The 19,437-nt window shown below is 42.4% G+C and overlaps 1 protein-coding gene across 10 annotated transcripts in view; it reads right to left on the reverse strand.

The window, feature by feature from the left end:
* The window catches only part of LOC120953181 (axotactin), a 46,129-nt gene extending 30,323 nt beyond the window's left edge, over window positions 1-15,806 (reverse strand). For 4 of the 10 annotated variants that reach the window (XM_040372911.2, XM_040372922.2, XM_040372921.2 and 1 more), the window contains exons 1-2: window positions 15,653-15,804; window positions 3,066-3,253 (exon numbers count right to left, since the gene is read on the reverse strand). The gene's annotated coding sequence lies outside the window, so the exon portion shown is untranslated. Of the gene's footprint in view, window positions 1-3,065; window positions 3,254-4,118; window positions 4,191-14,992; window positions 15,096-15,133; window positions 15,327-15,652 lie in introns of those variants that run through there. The other 6 variants (XM_040372913.2, XM_040372912.2, XM_040372915.2 and 3 more) reach the window with 6 other exon arrangements.
* Between the last annotated feature and the right edge of the window lie 3,631 nt (window positions 15,807-19,437).

The raw sequence follows: 19,437 nt of genomic DNA on the forward strand, positions 1-19,437 counted from the left end.
GGAATTTTTAGAGAAGGTCTACAAACAACGTTCCTCAGAGATAGTAATGAACGAAGATGATCGTTGGGGGCCATTTCCGACTAGTTATTAAGGCCTTAGACTAGGCTTAGACTTCAATACTGATAATAGTAGCCAGTTTATGGAAAAATTGAGCATTTAGAGCATAAGATATAGAAGAACATCCTGATTTGGGTACTTTTTATAGACAAGAGAGGACAATTCGTAGTCCGCGTTTTAGTTTCTCAATAAAGCGGGACTTAATTTTTGAGGAATTGTGCCTTTCTGTTAGAAAACTTAAAAATTGATGTTGTAGAAGTGGGTCTATCAAAAATCCCAATCCGTCGAACAGACTCTATCAAGCGTTGGAAGATATTCTAGAGAAGTCTAACCTCTTCTGGGCTGGGTCTGAAACTGTTCTTAATTTCTATTTAAATACTAAACTCGATTCTAGTAAACCGAATGAAACCTGAAATGAATGTATTTATCCTCAAAAGCACACCATTCATCATCGCCTTGATCGGCCAAAACCTTGATGAGCATCATGTAGGATAACCTAAACTGCAACGTTTTGGACAATCCTACAAAAGCCTCTCCCCACCGCCGCTGTACCAACGAAAAACCGCATTATTTGCGCAACCGATAGGCTAATGTAATCGAATACATTACCATCAATTAAATTCCCTACCGAGTGGCTGGTTACTATTTTTCCCTCCCTTCCGAGCCCGCCTGTAACCTCAATTCGTGCACGCAATGTTTACAATTCACCAACACTTACACTTAATTGATATGATTATCAGTGATTTGAATCGGTTTGTTGAAATATTGGGCTTTTCGGGCTGTACCGCTCGCTATAGTGCGCACACCGCGAGCGAGCGAGTTAGACGCAAGCAAAAATAGTGCCGCAAAGCATCTCCAACATTATCCACAACGCAATCGTGCACATGCAACCAACCACTGCACAGCGGAGTGCATTTCTAAGGTAAAGCTGGTTTTGATGATCAACTATTCAACCGACGACCAACGCTTACCCGTGACCGAGATGACAGAGGCGGGGATTCACCACCTATCTCGCAAGACCGTTGAATAATTAATTCCGATAAATATCCGCTGAAATACGGGTGCCAGTTACACGGCGGCCTTTACCCCCCCCCCCCTCTATCCACCCCATTCGCGGTGCGTTTCGGAAACAAATTGATAATCTCTCCCGGGCCGTGCGTGGATTTCATAAATTATGCTCGTATTCAACTGTGCCGTAAGTTGGACACCGAAACTATAATCGGCATAATTACAGGGCCGGGCTGGGATTCGGGTTGGGGTTCGTACCGTCAACCTTATGGGGGCTCTAATTTCTAAAATATTATCCCAGCAAACCACTGTGTACCCTGTATTATGCGAGGTTGCAACATACGACCGTCCTTTTCTGCCACACACTCCCCCGGCAATCCACCAGTTGAATCAAAGCGCACTCGACCCGGATTTTGGAGTATCATTTTCATAAATTTTCCGGAAGGCTTCATCTCGCCTGCGATCGGCTGTGTATTTGTGCAAATCTCCCTTTTTTGGCGGTGACCGCTCTACCTGGTGGCAATGGTGTTCGGTGAAATTTTCGGTGGGTTGCGCCCGGGTTTCCACTAATTACTACAAATCCCGATTTATCGGTTACTGGAGTATGCGAAACTTCAGTTCAGCTCTGGTGGTCTGCTGATGGTGCCTATCGCTTACCGGCCCGAAGTTAAGCCTTCGGCCAGCATATCCTAATGCAAAGTTAATCATGCATATTTGAGAATGGGGACCGTTTTGGGCCCGAGCTTTCGGAAGGCTGTAATCACCGGAACAAATGGAATCGGAGTCCTTCCTGCTTGCTTTCTTCTTTGTGAATATGGAATGTGCTTACGTAATATCGGACTCGTTACTGCAAAAGACATGCATGTTCGTGCTGATTCCGGTTCCCGTTCGTTTCGAGTGGAGTATTTTGCACTCCACAGTGAATTTCTCGGTACAACAATTCATCAATCATTTCGAAAGCGAGATATCGCGATTGTAAGGAGAATATCACTATCCAAGTCACACAAGAAAAAGGAATGTTTAGATGTTCAAGCAGGTAACTCCTTTTGACGGTATGTCTTAGTTGTCTAAAGATTCCTAATAATTCTGTGTTCAAATTACGCATTTAACTCTTTGAAGAGAGCTACTTTATAAGAGGACCACAAATGATTTCGTAATATTGTTTAACCAAACATAATTTTTCATACTTGATAAAAGCAACAAGCAATAAGGTAGTGATATCGGGAATCTATCTCAAGATTAAATATTTTCCTTATAAATTAGCTTTCAAAGCATATTTTTGTGGAACTCGAAAAAAATATCAGATCAACATGTTTTCTTCTTTAAGGCTTTCGAATAAGGTTTCTCGAATGCTTTTGCTTTTTTTTTATCGTGTATGTGAGTTATGTTGTTTATAATGTAACCTAAAGGCGCTCATTAGTTCAACAGCTGTATTTGTTCTGATGTATTCCTAGGGAAACATTCAATTATCTTGGTTTACTTCTTTGAAATTGATCGAACAAAATAATATTTTATAATCCTATTATGATAAGAAACAATAGCTGTATGCAGTTCTGGCATGTTAAGCCTTCATTGGGTTGCCTTTCAATCTAATCTAAAGAAGTTGAAGATAATAAAAAACCATAAACCAATCCAAAGAACGATGAACCTCAACTCTATGGTTGGAAAATGTATATTTCCTTAAAAGCCTATGCCCATGTTCATGTACTGTTTTCATTTGAATTCCTCAATGCATGCACAGGAACGTAAAACAATGTCCAATTCCAAGGATACTACTATTTCCAGAAATATAAAAAAAAACTCAACAATGAAGACGTTCCAGTACATTGCAACGCATAAATTCCAACACGGTATCGAGATACATGAATTCCTTCAAAAAGAATGCAGACCTACCAACCGGCTGCAGCCCAATGCATTAACAGCCATTACTTTACCTTGCTTACCCCCAATCTTTTAATTAGACAAAGAATGTGGAAAATTGTTGGGCGTAGAGTAAATACCTTTAATCCTAGAACCAACTTATACAGTGTTATGCTTTTTATATCTTATTTGCGCCTCAGCAGTGACAAAGAAAGTTGGCACAATACACAACGATAAGGCACGACAACTGTTCCACTTCAACATTCACTGGTGTGTTGGTACTGTTGACCGGGGGTACACTTTGTCACATTGTTTCCGCAGTAGAGCTCTGTAAAGAAATGCACCATTTTTGTTTAAATCGCACATAAATCACATCATTTTATAATAAAATAAATTCACACATTGTAGGCATGTTTCAAACAGCACAAGCAACAAGCATTATTTTCTTTCCCCTGCCCTTAAGAACGGTAATCACACATCCTTTGTGGATCGGTTGCCTGCTCAGACACACTGGAACCACTTAGATTAACTGCTTGACACTAAACTGCACAACGAGACCGGGCTGTTGCTGTTGCAGCCAAAGCGGATGTGAGAACTTGTTAACGGGCGGTTAAGAGACGTGCATGTGTGAGTCGTATTTGCTCGTCCCTGTTGTTACCGTTTTCGTGTTGGTTTGTGACTGCCGTGCGTCACTGAATCTGTCACATAATGGGGAAGGATGTACTTCACCGTTTTTCTTTCCTGTTTCCTCTAGCACTCACAACAACGAGACACTTTCTTAATAACGACGGGAAGGGAGACAAACCATTGGAGAATTTCATTTTTTTCGTTCACTTAACGCAGTTCACATATACACTGAGGAACACTGTTATGGAACGGTTCATTACTTTTATTAATTTTTTATTCCACTGATCATACACTTTACTCACAAAGAGTGTTGCCGTATCACATCCGTTAACACCTCACTTTGTAACATTTACAGGCATACAGCTAATAGATGCCTATAGATGTACTTTCTTCACTATTTATTTTCCCAAACATTTCCAGATGATCACACTTTAATGATCTTTTCATGATCCTACAGAGCACTTTAACGAGCACTTTAAGCACTTTAACCACAACACAACACGCAACTTTAAATCATTGCAATATGGCACACAAAAGCAAAAGGGCAAACCACACGCAGCACTTACTGCACCTACGAACTGGAGCGAGGTTGCATTCCGTTCGTGGTCCGCGGACCGACAGACACTGACCGGCCAGGTTGACCGGTCCAGCCGGCGGCCGCGTCAGCAGCAGCAGCGGTGCGATCGCGAGACGATCCGGATAATTGAATGATGAGCTATGCTTCAATTTAAATTCATCACTTAGAAGCTGCCTCTTTCTGATTCTTCGAGAAGATCACTGTGTCGCACTGTGACTGGCACCGTACCGGCAGAAGCTGATGTGCGGGTTCACTTTATGGGATTCTTTTTCTCTGTTCCACCGTCTATGTGTTTCGTTTGAAGTTCAAGAAAAAGGGTAGCGGATCGTGCACGGCATGCGGGGGGAAAGCTAGTGATAATGGGATCTTTTTTCACATACAAGAATGTTGCTGCTGCTCTTTGTGACGTACGTCGCTGTTGGAGCTGTTGAAGGGGAAGCTATTGTTGTCGTGTTATGTTGGGGCGATAATTTAGCTAAGACATGGAATTCGCTAGGTTTTTTGAAGATGCAAGAGGAAAAGGAGGTTTGGTCTACTTTCCGTTAGGGTTTTCATTCGATCTTATGACTAAATTAAGATAAAAGGAGGGATTTAACGTGTATTGAGAGCAACAAACGCTTTCAATAAATATAAGGACATGAAAAAACCAGAAATCAGGACAATAACACTCAGAACGATATTTAAAATATCACGTTGCAAGTCATTCTAAAGTGTGTTTAAAGGATCTTGAAAGCAAAATGAAAGCAATTGATTGAGCATGAAAGTAATCGTTAATATATTGTTTGGCTATTTTAACTGTCATCCATGATATGGAATGACAACCAATGATCATTAGCTTTATTTAATAGAAGTATGACGTTAATTCATAGCTCCATAAATAGTTAATAGAAATTTTAAACAAACATTAGCGTCGCCATTTCCTAGCAAGACTACTCGAATCCATTTCACTACTATTGCTTCTCTTATCAATGTAGCTTAACGGACCGTAAATGTTCTAAACTAAATGGCCCGTATTAGCACCACAACCAACCAATGCGGGAAAAGACAATCAAAATTTTTCATTACACCCAATTTGCCATTCCATTCAAAAAGTGCTCCAAAAAGTGTACTTTGCTTTTCGATCGACAGTACTTTTGCCCGGGTTTCTCCACCCCCGCTCATGACCCGTTTGCTACATCGACAATCGAAAGAATGTTGTCCATTCGCCGAACCAAAGCAACGAACACTGTGCACTGTGTAATTGAAATGCAATAAAAACGCGGCAAACGGATATCGATACCGCTCCAAGCAAGCGGGGCTCGTGGTTTGCCGGCTATCGATTTTGGATCCACTGTCTTGCGATGCTACACCCGCGCAAGATTACACACCATCGCCGGGGCATGTAATTGGGAAGAACGAACCCCCCCCCCTCCATAGCAGGTCCGGGCTTGCGGCTACAAAAAGCGGTATTTGTTCGGTGCAGTGTAACAAAAAAAAAACATCGCATTGTATCGCTCCGAGCGGTAAAATTCAATTACCGCTGTATGGCGATCGTTTTAATTGGAACGTAACAATGGCAGAACTAAAGTGGAATGCTTTTGGCTGTAGGCTGATAGGAAGCAAGCATTATCGGTGCATACTAATTTGAGCATTTTTCCTGTTGCTGTGGCTTTTAATAAGCAGTTTGCTGTATAATCGAACCTTTTTTTGTTGCTATTTAAACCGTTTGTGTTGCTATTTTTGATAGAAACGAATTTCAGTGATCATAGGGAAGTGAGTACAGAATATGTTTGAATGATATCTCACAAACTTGCTTAAATAATACAGAGAAAATGCAATGTTTTTTTTCTACAAAGAGATATTAAAATCTTAAAAATTATTTCTAACATAACAACGTTAACGATAACAACGTTCTCCAACAAAGAGAGTTTTTGAAGAGTGAAATTAATGCAAAGATGAATCTGCTTTGCATTAAAATTAATCATAACAGTTGGGCCTCGCAACTTGCTTTGTTTTGGTGTACAATTTCTCTTTAGATGACAGTGAGATACAAAAACAAATATATATCTTTAAGGTTCAAACGTTAACTCTACCCCTAAATGGACGTCAGAGAATAATTTCTTCTAAGTACTTAACGGTGACAATGATTAGCACTACCATCCGAGGCCTTTGCTGGGACGCGTAAAAGCACGATGTTTTACACACATTAGTCATCAATTAAGCAATTTTCATTGTTCTAGCTTACGAGACGTCGAGGTAAGAACGTGGCACTGCTGCTACGTTACTAAGTAGAGCAAGATCAGATCGGAAACATAAAAATTGCTCCACCGGAGACGACTCTCTATGAACTTGGAGTACTTATGTGTGTGTGTGTGTGTGTGTGTGTGTGTGTGTGTGTGTGTTTGTTAAAGGTTCTGTTGTGGCCATCCGTCTGCTACGATATAGTGTAGCTCAGGAAAGCAGACACGCAGTTAGTCACTCGCCCGGACTGCGATAATGGGTCAGATGACCTTATAGATTGTGACGCAGTGACGAAGTGAGAAAACGACTGTGACACAAATATTGTTGTGGAACGTAACTCCCAAGATGTTTTGGTTGACTCCGTAACGCTACAGAACAATTTGAAGTACTTCAATTTTTAGGGGTAGATTTGAACTCACGTCTTTTCGATTAGAAACATGTGCACAAAGCAATCGCTCTATCAGAATGCTCACACGTTGTGGCGATAAAACGGCTTCACTAGACGGCGTTATCAATGTTCCTGTATTGTAATTATTATTCCATTTATCCTGTTTTTCATGCGCTTGATTCATGAGAACACTGTCCATGATGTTGGTAGTGAAGTAGCGTCTTAACACTTCACTTCCGATTTTCACAAGTCCACAACAACTTTAGGCGGAAACAAAAACCTACATACAAGTTATCACCTTACGTAGTGGGAGCTTATCTTCATCCCCACTTTCTCCATTATAAACTGAGCACTGCAGCACAGAATTGAATTCATTTCATTTCAGGTGCTGAACCAAGCAACTCTCAGAGCTCCATGCAAAAAGGACATCTCCTTGAATCTCTTTTCTTTGTAAATTCGCTCCTATGTGTCCCGTACATCATCTCCAACCAGCACCAGAAAGTTTTCATCTTTATCAACTCAAGCATGGCGAGCACGAGCGTCGTGGTACAAGATTCCAGTTTGTGCAGCCAAGAAACAGCAACCCACCGGGCGTTTGTGTACCGTATCACGGCTAAGGGCACGGGGTGGGCCCGCGTGAAAACTTGGCCAAACTTTATGCACACACTTGCCGACCTGTTGGCTTTTTAGAGACACACACACACACTCACTGCACTTGTGGTGCACGGGTTTAAGGCGGTTGGCAGGTAGTTTATGCTAAGTACCGGGTGCGGAATATCTTCTTATCACTGGAACCCCAACTTCATGCTATGCGGCCGGGGAAGCACCAGAACGGGAATGCTTTCTTTGCAGCTCTGCCCGTTTGTCTGCGATGTAAAAAGAAAGCAAAATCTGCTGGTAAAAGTACGGGCAGTGTCAGAAAATTAATTACGATCGCTTCTGCTGAACTTCTGCCGCTGTTCGCATGAGCTGTGTTGCACAAGTGATGTAGGAGAAAACAGAGACTCGGAGACAAAAAAAGACACTCAACAACACACAACAAAAGCTGCTTCTAATGAATGGCTGTGTATGGGAACTCTAAAGTCTGGTAAGGAATGTGACCGACCATTATTCTGGTCGGTTAGGCAAAAAAGTACACACAAAGCATTCAGAACTTTCCCCTTAAAGTAGTGAACAGCAAAAGGATACACTGGTTTGCTGGACGAGAAAAACCAACCGTCACAGTCACATACACACATACTGTCACGTGGGTTAAACAGAACCCGCACTGTGTCTTGCGCTGACAGTAAAACAGAAAACATTCTTTGCACACGTCCTGAACGATAATGAGGTTTGATAAGGAGCTAAACTATTTTACCTCTGTTTTTGCTGCCGTTTGACCGATGCTGCTTCCTCGCAGAACGGTTACGGTTAACTGATTGGAAATAATCGAGCAGATAAAATTGATTAAACTGGTGCTGCTGGGACATGTGCTTTGTCACGGGGCTGTAAAACTAAATTGAGGTTTGTTTGAAGTTGGGGCTGGTAGTAAACTGTTCCTAAAAAGGGCTATTTTTGTTTGCTTTTTGTGGTGAAAGCGAAGGCGATGTAGAATTCGTTAGGCGATCACGATTAATGAGAGTTGAACGATTGTTTGCAGTTCGTAGAATAACATTTGCAGATGCGATCGTTAGTGATTAGCAACGAGACAATGCGACATAAAAGCACCAACTGACGGAGTGAGCGCATTTTTTGGGGTTTTTGCTCAGATTAGTGCTCAGATTAATTAAAGCAAACGTTGAAATCATGATTGCTTGAAAGCGTATGTGTCTCCCTAAGTAAACGTTAGTTCAACTCGTTCTCTCCAACTCTGTTAGCGCCGTTCTTTTACTGCCTAATGATAAGCAGTAATAAACTTGTACGTTTACGCTTCAACACCAAAACAACTCATTAGCGAACCCAATTGTAATGCTTTCATTTAGCTCAATTCCAGCTTGTTTGTTTGAAGTTGTCAAATATTGCACGGGTAGTACCGTGCAGCAAAGTAAACAAAACAATATTGCTCTATTGCGTCGAGGTTTCGCTCGCAAACACTGAATACGGAATATTTTATTTATTTTTAACGTTTTATTTGCAAGAAACTTTGTAAACCAACATGTTCTTGGGCGCAACCGAAGGTTAGTCTTTTGAAACAGTTTGCACTTCGAGCTAAATGTGCAAAATGATGCAACTCGAAGAAATGTTGTGTTATAAAACCTAACAAGTGAACCGTTGTCATGCTTCAAATCATGAATCCTATAAGAGATTTGAGATAAAAATATAATCGACAACAAACTACTGTTCAGGTGCATCTCATGTTGCCATACTAACCTCAAAAATAACTTATATGACATCAAAAATGATGTCATTCAGGAATGATGGACCAAAATGATTCAAGTAATATCCATGACAGCTTAAACTTGTCAATTTCTGTAGAATTTCATATTCATTTCATTTCAAACCAAACCTCCAAAATGATGTCATTCAGGAATGATGGACCAAAATGATTCAAGTAATATCCATGACAGCTTAAACTTGGCAATTTCTGTAGAATTTCATATTCATTTCATGTTTAAGCCAAACATCTCCGAGATGTTGTATCGAAATTCTCATCATTGTCCCGTCTATTGACATGATCCCTGAGATTCTGAGAGCCGGCTTCGCCCGGGCACCGGTTAGCGGTTCTTCAACCTGCAAAACCGGACATTTTGGACTTTGTTTGTAACCGTATCCTCTTATCTAATTCAGTCAATTGCCGTTACTTAAGGAAGTTATTTGATTCAATAATCCCCGCAACACAAACACAAGCACAGTGCGCCTGAGCTGCTTCAAATAACGGCGGCGAACAGGCGGCGGCGAGTGGTTTTCGCTGCCGTCGAGTGGTGCCTTCACCTTCACCCTGGGTATTGTGGAGTGTGCTGTAGCAAGCAGAGGCAAGTTCTTCTCCAACCACCTTCTGTGCACATAAGCGTGTGATTTCGTAAGCTGGTTCGAACCGTGCTACTAAAATCTTCGGTAAACAATTACTGCCCCAGTAAACAGGAGATTGAATGAGAGAAAGAGAGACCGGGATAGAGCAGTCGGGGAAAAGGGGTTCGTTGTTTACTGTAATAATTTTCATGCATTATCGAACACGGGCCGTGGTTCGTGCCGTGGAGCTGCCATGTACGCGCCGCAATGTACATTGCTGGCTGGAAAGCCAAGTGGAAAAGTTTGTTTTGTAGGATGTCATCCATTTAGCGTCGAATTAGTGTACGCGGGCAGGGAGCGCAGAGAGTGGTCTCGACGCTAGCTCCGGTCGAATGTTAAGCTCGTGCAGAATGAACATCTTCAGCGTTACCGCGTTTCCCCTATCTGTTCATTTGCATGTAGCCGAGGAGCAGCTTGTGGTTTGCAAAGCATTTCAAATCGTTCCCCAGGCAAGGCCAAAGCTGAGCACGCAAACATGTCTGACCATCGGTCAGTTCTATCGGGCAGTTGGCGTTCGTTGTGGAGGGGTCATCTTATCAGCTGATTACTATCTGCATCAGTAACATTGGTTTGTTTTAGCGATGTGTGAAGCGTAAGTGGTTTTGGACACGAATAGAACTCGCTGAAGTATGCCATTTTGTCAAGTAAAACAAGCTGCAAGGGTGTTGCAATTCTAAATGTCCGATTTAGAAGGTGTCATTGTGAATCATACTGTTGTGATACTTGAAAGTAGTGTACTTCAGATGTGGTTGACAAAATTTTATGTTGATCTAATTCTACTGCTACAGCGCGTTAGATTATAATCATGTTATCTTCTGTTGTATCTGAGATCATCATACAATAGAGACTGCTTCTGAAAGCCTCCAAAAAGATTAAACATAATGCCCATTTTCTACAACAGAACCTTCCAACTTCGTCTCGAACAAGTGTTCGTGTCTTTGGAGTCCACCGATAGCACGGCATCATTTTGCAAAAAAAAAAAAAAAAAAACCGTACGCACACACAATCTGCAACTACTCGGACACAATCTTTATCCACGGCCGTTATCACAACGACCGGTGGTTTGCGAAATTGAAATAAATTGGTCAATTATTATTTGCGCCTGGTTGTTGTGCTCACGGTTTCCTAGTGCGGACTGAATGAACATTCCGTATCAGGTTTGTTTGGAGCTCCAATGAAATGGCTCGAGCGAAGTAAGCAAAATATCTGTAAGCCGCGGACCCAGGACAGTGACAGCGACTGCACTGTGCAGAAGACGTCCTCTCTCATCAATCATGTCTCTACGCTTAACAATACCTGTAAGATATGGCACGCGTGTGCGGACCCGACCTCCAAGTGTTCGTTTTTGGGGGTTTTGGGAGGTTTTGTTTGGTTTTATTTGGTCCGTTTGATACTGCACCATCATGATCAGCGCAATCACTGACACCGGGGTACTATCTTATCGATGGAAGACCTTCTGAAGGTTTGCACCGTAACAAACAGTTCAAGCATAATCTATTCTTCGGTCGGCTGCCTCTAACTGACCACACGGCAGTATCGTTAGGGTTACTAACCGATCTTGCTCTTACTCTTTGTCGTCACATTTCGTGTTTTCGTTTCGCGGTTTGATTGAAACATAGACACACTGTTTTATAGTCGCTTGCAATTGACGTTCGCTTATCATCCATTCGCACAGTGCAAAACGGGTCGTCGGCCAGCGGGGTTTAAATGGGTTGATTTGATTTTTGGATTACAATTTCACCGCTCAACACCTGCTATCGTGCGTATCAATGTGTTTAAGACATCTCAAAATGAAGAAATCACTCCAAAATTGGAACTGCAATGATAAGCTGTGTCTTCTGTTTTTGCTTTATTATCTATACAGCTTTAGACACACACTACTGCAGCACACTGGAATGCAGCTTCGTTCGTTCTAGCCGGAAATGCAACACAAAAGCCGCATAGGTGGCCGTGTGTAGAAATGAAAGCAATTTAAATCAAATTTGCTAACCAACGAAGCGTGCAGCAAATCAAACAACACGCGTGTAGCGAATGTGCACCGCTTTGCGTCATCCACACTTCAGCGACCGACGGGGAAGTTATAACCCGTGGAGACGCGATATTCTGGGATTTTGGTTGTATCTCACCGTGGGTAGTGCAAGCATCTCGTGATTTAAGCTTGAAAAATATGGCTCTCCCTTTTTGTCCACAAGCAGCCAACCAGTATTGACCGGTTCGATCGGGTTTGTATGCCACACTTTTATTAAGGTCACGGTAAGGGTGTGATCCCGTGACGAAACTGAGGAACCACCACCAGGAACCGATCGCAGTTGATTGCAATCGGACGAAAGTAAAACAACGGCTCTGTGGGTGGAAGATAAGACCGGGTTGTTGTTCTTGTTGCTGTTTTGTTTCAGCGTTTGCTACTCACAAGGCAGATGTTTCGAGCCGCTTTTTGTTTGAACACTGAGACATGAATCGAAACAACCGAACGTATTCTCCGTGGAGCAGTCTGTATCTGTTGGTCGTACAGGTTTTGTGCCAGGTGGATGACAGGCCAGGTGGATGAAAACTTGCAGGATGAATAACAAAGCAACTCATTTGATGAAGGGCACAATTGATAGGCTATGAACAAGTTGTAAACTCGGAATAGGGCAGAGCAAGTCCAATTCCAAAAAAAGCTTATCAATCATTGAATTATTTGTACAGTTACTTATGGTCACCAAAATTCAAATAATTGTATATTATGTACCACAAAAAATACGTCCTTTTTAAACTTTTTAAAGGTAAAAATTAAATATTTTCCATTTCTAGGTTTGTCAAATTGGTTGAGTAATTAGAACCTAACAATTGCCCGTGCTTTACTTCAATATTACTCAAAGTTATCTTAAAATCGTTGTTGGAAAGTAAGTTCATGAATGTTCTGTTTGATGTATTCTTCCCAAAAATAGGGCAGTGAGTCATCAGAAAGATGGAAACTAATTCATTCTTTGATATCAGAGAGAGAGAGATAGAAAGAGAGAGAGAGAGAGAAAGAGAGAGAGAGTGAGAGAGAGAGAGAAAGAGAGAGAGAGATAGAGAGAGAGATAGAGAGAGAGAGATAGAGAGAGAGAGAGAGAGAGAGAGAGAGAGAGAGTTGTATTCAATCAGTCCGACTCTAGGTAATTATTGCAAAATTTAACACGTCTGTATGTATGGTCTATTCTTGATGCGATCGTGTAGATATCTCATTCTTGGGACATTTTAGTGCTTTTAGGAAGAAATGTACGTTATTTGTAACGATATATTTTGAATAATTGCTTTATTACTTTAGTAATAAAGTTATACCAAAAATGTTACTAAAAATTTAATTCTCATATGATATCGTCTTGGAAGATGAGGGTTCGGTGGTTTAATGTTTTTGTTTTGAACGAAGCTCTAAATTCTACCAAAAACCATGTCAACAAACAAATCAACTTGCTGTAAATTGTCCCTAATTCTTTTTTACGCTTAAATTGAGTCCCTTGCACTTGTCCCAATAGTGGACGTGTGAATTACGATGTGTATTACAATTACGCATTTAAATGATAAATTTGTTATAATCTCATGCTGTCGTCCTTTACGTCGTACTGCATAGTTTCTAACTCTTCCTGCATCGTATTTTTAATAGCTGGTGTTAAAATATAGTTAAAATTGCTTGACCCATCCACTTTCCCGCAAATGATCAATCAACTGATACAATTATAATAGATTCTACATATGGCAATGCAAGCTACAGTCGTCCCTGCAGGCCGGTTTAAATGAGAAAACTATCCAAAGCTGTCGAAAATGCTAAACGATTTTGCTCCCTCTCCACGATATCGTTTTGTTTCTTTTGTCCCAACAAACACAGACACCCACCATTACCCACACATTAATAGTACATTGCAGCGCTAGCCAAAGGATGTGGTTTCGTTAGAAATCATCCTTTCGGAAAACGGTTTGGCTTCCACCTTCCCGCCGTTCCAATCCGTCTTCCCCATTAGCAGCCCATCACAGAGGGGAGGAGCATTCGCAAAAGAACGTTGAAAACCCATTTAGAATTTTTCCACCCGATTGGGCACGCGGCTGTAGGAGGTCCCGTTGCTTATGCAGAATTTTAAAATGCACCACCAGTAGGGTCGATCGCAAAATTTGCATGCCGCAATTTGCTGAACGGTTCGGGATAGAAAATGGCACACAGAAGAAAAAAAAAATGCTGCAAAGAAAGGAAAACCGATCACACACACACAGAAAGTTTTAGCCAAGTGTGTGAAAATTTTAAATAAGAGTTGAAAAATACATTTCATTTCTGTTTAGTTTTCACCTCTAGCAAGAGCAGACAGGAATGGGGTAGGAAATTGAATGGCCCAATGGCTGAGGACTGGATGAATGTTTTACATATTGGAATTTTAAATATTCTTTCCCATTAGAATGCAATTTGCAGCAAACTCTCCACACCTTCGGACCCGGTCTCGCGCCGGTAAGGAAGTGGCACAGATGGATGTGTGCTTTGCCGAACGATTTCGGAACAAATCTAAAGCGTTTGCCGATACCCAAAGCACTTGTTGGAAAAAAACCGATCTTTCCACACTAGAAAACTCACACACTTCACTGTGCAGCCACCAAACGTAAAGAGCAAGAATATTTATTAATCCTTTAGTAGCTGGCGCTTGTTATGTTTGCAGTGGAATGGTAGAACTTCCACCAGGAATATCCGCAATTCCGTTTTGTGCAGATTATTTCACGAGCGATATGCCAAAAAAAAAGAGAGCACTTGATACACTTTCCAGCTTAATGGAATTTGCTGATGAACATAAATCACAAATGCGGCGAAGATTTCGTGGGCTGCCGTTCGCTTCGTGAATTATGCCATTCACACTACTGCGCTGATATTTGCGGGGAGGCGATTTTAAGGGCTTTATCACCTCAAGGGAAGGCACATTAACGCACACCGGCATACATTTTTCACACAAATGGTTATTTTATGTAGAATTTCTACCGAAATCCGCTTCGAAAATGATCTAAAGGGCGCGAAGAAAGCGATGAAATTCTGCACACAAAACACGGACACACTTCACAGTCGCATTACTGCCGATAGTTGAGGGCACACGTCGATCTAGGTTGGCAGAACAAATCCACTTCTATCTCCCTTTGCCACTTGACTATACGCGTTGTAGCACTTTTATTCTGGAGCACTTTGTCACACAGTAGGGCGCTTGATAACGGAGTAGTTTGCGGGGTTGTAGTGCGGAAGTAATAGAAGCTTAAGATATGGCACACAAATCTACCTGCGCTTTAGGGGTAGTAGTTTCGATCGTACGTACTGCTTCAAGTAATCGTTCACACTACTGACACTCGGCGCACTCGACCGGCAGTGCACAATCCGAACCAAATTCTGATCCCCCGCCCCGGCAGCGTCGTAGGCGTACCTAACTACCGTCGGCCGTGATGGCCGTGATGGCGGAGATGGCCACTTAAGCCACTTAAAACGTGCGCGCGATCCTACGGAAGGGCAGCTGGGCGGCCGTCGAGTCGCGCGGCCTGAGTGGAATGAATATCTTGATAAGCCGCTAAGCAAGACATCGTAAAGACACACACACATACACACACAGAAACGAGAAGCTGGTTGGGTGGTAAGGGAAAAGCAAAGGGATCAAGATAACGATCAGTTACTTTAGTGTGATGTGTTGGGAGGCTGCTTTTTATTCATCCAGTTTTCTGAACATTGCTTTCTTCGCGCTTCGCGCGATCACTGCTCTTTCAGCTGACAAACAGAGCGTTACGCCTCTGTAACGCTCCCGCGTACAAGCTGAGCGTTATGGGAAATGGGCTGAAAGTGAGGTTGGGTGTACTAAAACTTGAGTCGCTCTTTGGACTGTAATTTGTAACGAAAAAAACCCCCACGAGTCTCCCCAGCAAGTGGGGATCTTTCTTCTCTCACAACGAACCTTTCTATGCACAAACACACATTCACGCTCACAAACTGGAAATAGACACAGGGAAGGGGACTTTCTCACTTGGTAGTGTACACCGAGTCGACTAGTGTCGCGCAATGCTGAACCGCACGCTTCGGCTGACCGACACGAACTGATTACGCGGAACCGGTGCGCTGATAAGCTAATGGCGCCGGTGTGCCATCGCGCACATGGTTGTTTTTTTTTTATTTCTTTTGTCCGCTCGCGCCGTACCGCTGTGTTAGTTTCAACTGGTTTTTGAAATCTGCTCCCGCTAAAAAGATGATTTTTGCGAGCGAGCGAGCGAGCGAGAGAGTGAGCGAGTAGTCAATGGGGATTGTTAGCGATTGTGAGCCGTTTGCTCGCGAGATGCATCTTGCGAGATGTCTAAATGCAGTTTTTTCTTGTTGTTGCAAAAGCTCCTCAAGTGGGTTGCCTGATTGAGGAGGTAGTTGGTATGATAGGGTTGTCATTGAAATATTACAAACATTGTAGGGGTTGTATTTATATAATTGATTTCATAAAGTAATACAATTCATCCATAAATACCCAATGAACCAAACTTGCAGATGTCGATGTACTACAACAATTCCTAAAAAAGCCATATCTTTGCTCCGCAAACTCCACGTTCTGGCCCAAGCAAATCTGTTGTTTGGTTTTTAGGAGGTGTTACAGATTGCAAACGCTTTAAGCTCTAGTTCGAAAAGCATATTTACTCTACACGGGCGGCCCGATATCGGTGGCCGCTTACGTAATACACTTCTTTGCGCAGTGTCTCGTCGACAGCGAGTCTTCGAGAGCACTAGGGCCTCGAAGCCAGTGGTTTATGTTTGCAGATTATATTGACGCAATTCATAGCTGCTGCAAAGGTGACCACTTAGCACCGTACCGACAGTGGGAGGATGCTACTGGAAGCTCCCGGCTGGCGTACAGAAGTTTAGAGCTCTTCTTCTTAAGCGATATCTGGTAGGAATTATAACAGCAAATGGGTTCATGACAAGAGCATCATTATTAATTGTTTCATGTCAAATAGTTCTAAAAAGTGAAAGGGTTTTTTTTCAAATTCATCGGAAATAGAAGCACAAGCTATTGCACGACATTGCCACCGGAGGTGGGAAAGCAATTTGCTCATCCACACACACACACACATACATACTCGTGTGGTATTGACAAAAGCAGTAACAAACAATTAACTGATAAGCAAACTAGCATGCTACTGTTAATTATGCTACCATAAAGAGGTGAAAGATAGGCAAGGTGCGATAGTGGCCTCGATGGTCTAATTTTGCCCAACGGGGTACACCCCAACCCAGGGACAAACTGTCGTTCGTTCGTTTGTTGTGCTGCTGCCTCTGCTACTATGTTCCGGTTCCCTGCTTTTCACACTCCGGGCGCCTTTCCCCGATCCCGTCCAAACCACAACTTCTGAAAGACTGTGTCCTTCAGGCACACGGAGGGCGATTGTTTTTTTGTTTTTTTGTGTCACTGGTGTTGTAGTTGCTACTTTTTCGTTTTCTATACCGTTCCTGGTGTTGCTGTTGTTCGGGTTCGCACGGTGACAACAGAAACAATTACGATCGTAAGCATAATTTATCGTTTTTGCTCATTGTTAAGGCGATCCCATTTATCATGGGTGGGTAGCAAAGCACCGGTACAGGGAGGACGTTTTTGTGTGTGTGTGTGTTGTTTGTCCTTCTGATGAGGTGGTTCGTATGCAGCTCCTAATTGCAGTGCCAGTGCACGTTGGTAGCTTGCGTTGGGGGCGGGCTCATGGAGTGATGATGTTTTACAAAAGGGCGTAAAGGATAAGGGCGTTTTAGCTAATCGTTCGTACAAGGTTATTACAATTAGCTCTGCTGCTTGGGTATTTCAAGCGCTCTGCTTGTGTCCGGAGTTTCGGGGACCGGTTTGGGTCTGGGATAGAGCAATCTTACACATGAATTGTTGGGTTTTGTTTGGGAGTTTATCAAACTGCTGGTCTACATTTAATTGCCTAATTAAGCGTTTTTGGAGCAATTTATTGGAAAATATGCGATTGTAAATAGTTGATGGATTGTGAATTGAAGTCAATTTACTTGTTTCATGTCATTTAAGCAAAGCAAACATTTGTGGCAAAGAAATAAATAAAGGAAATTTATTATTTTTTAGGTGTTGATGATTAGGTTGAGACTAATTCATACATTGACATTAAGCTAGAATAAAAACATAAAAACAATAGACTGAATTTCTTGAGTTATACATAGATTTTTTTTTCTTTATTCGGTTTTATTTTACATTAAAAATGTTTTTTCACATCGATTTTACAATATGCCCTTCATTCCCACAGTGCCTTAAGCACACGTGCATTCGCACTGCATACATTCGGGCGCTTAAGCGAAAAGTCGACGTTCGAGGCGATATTAGCTGTGTTGCAGGGGTGGACAGACTGGCCGGGATTGATTTCGTTGAAAACAAACTTCGTTTAAATTTTCTACAGTGTGCACTAAAGCCTTTAAAATTATTTAAAATAAAAAAAGAACTGTTAAATATTTACATTAGATTGGTTAAAAGATTTTCTAGTGCTAAAATATACTTGTGTGTGTGTGCTTTTTTTCCTAGAAAATAAAGGTAGAATTCTCATATGTCAACTGAAAAGCAACTTTCCCCACATGCTACAGTCCTAATGGCTGTTATCCACATATTTTATGGTTTTTGCAGTGTGCATAATTCTTCCTTACAGCTATATAGCTTCTTCAGAGTGTCAAACCATAGCCCGCAGAGTTGGGCACATGCAGGCGGTGCAAGCAAACTCACGGTAGAGGATGGCGCGCCTCTAAAAGGCTGGTTGATTTATAAGAGGAAATAAATTATTGCACAACGGTGTTGAAGGTTTGTGTAAGTTTTTTTTTTTGGTTATGGGTGCTGGGAGTTTCCTTTCGAAAGCTTTTCCTTCACCCTTAGTCGGAATTGAAAATTGATGGAAAATGATCGTTATTTTAACGGGGAATGGTTTAAGTTACAGGGAAATGGTCCTGAACGGTTCGAAACGGTGAACAAGTCTCGATTGATACCTTTGAGTTCTATTATTACGTTCTGTTACGTGGGTGGTTTATTTTATTATTAAAAAAAAAATACACGCACACACATCGTTAACGGTTCTCCCGCAGAAGTATTAAATCTCTCAAATAGGGAATTTCCCTCCCCGAAACGCATCGCGCACAGCTTTAGGAAGTTGCCGGAGAATGTTTTTGACCTTTTCGGCGGACGTTTCGTTGACGGAGAAGGCGGAAGGCGGTATCGATGTTCGATTTTTCGTCGCTTGCTTACGCACGTGGCCATTAAGGCAGTCTCTCGCAGGCCTCGCAGCCTCAGACGCGAGGTCGTTGTGGTTCGGGCCGTCGCGGTGGTTTCGGTCCGCTTGGTTTGTTCTCCGTTTTTTGTTCCGCCCTGCCCCAGCTCCCCAGCACTACCTCCTCCTTTGCTGCCCTCTGCTCGAGCCGTATAATTTCATATTGCTCGGTTTCATTACGTTGCGCTGCACTTCGCCGCGGTGGTGCTGTTGACGTAGAACGTTACCGGCTCTCTGTTGGCGTTTCGTTGGCGATCGATGGCAGGGGGAACGGGATGAGCGTTCGCGTTCGTGTTGTTCATCTTCTTTCGCTTGCTTGCTGCCCTTCCCTTTCCCCTCACTACCTCCCTCTGTTTTGCTCGAGTCACGGTGAAGAAGCGCAAGATGCGGTCTTGCCATTTGCGAGCCTTTTGCCTCACGGTTGAGCTGCAACATGAGACGAGAATGCCGA

Source organism: Anopheles coluzzii, chromosome 2, assembly GCF_943734685.1.
Source record: "Anopheles coluzzii chromosome 2, AcolN3, whole genome shotgun sequence".
NCBI lineage: Eukaryota > Metazoa > Arthropoda > Insecta > Diptera > Culicidae > Anopheles > Anopheles coluzzii.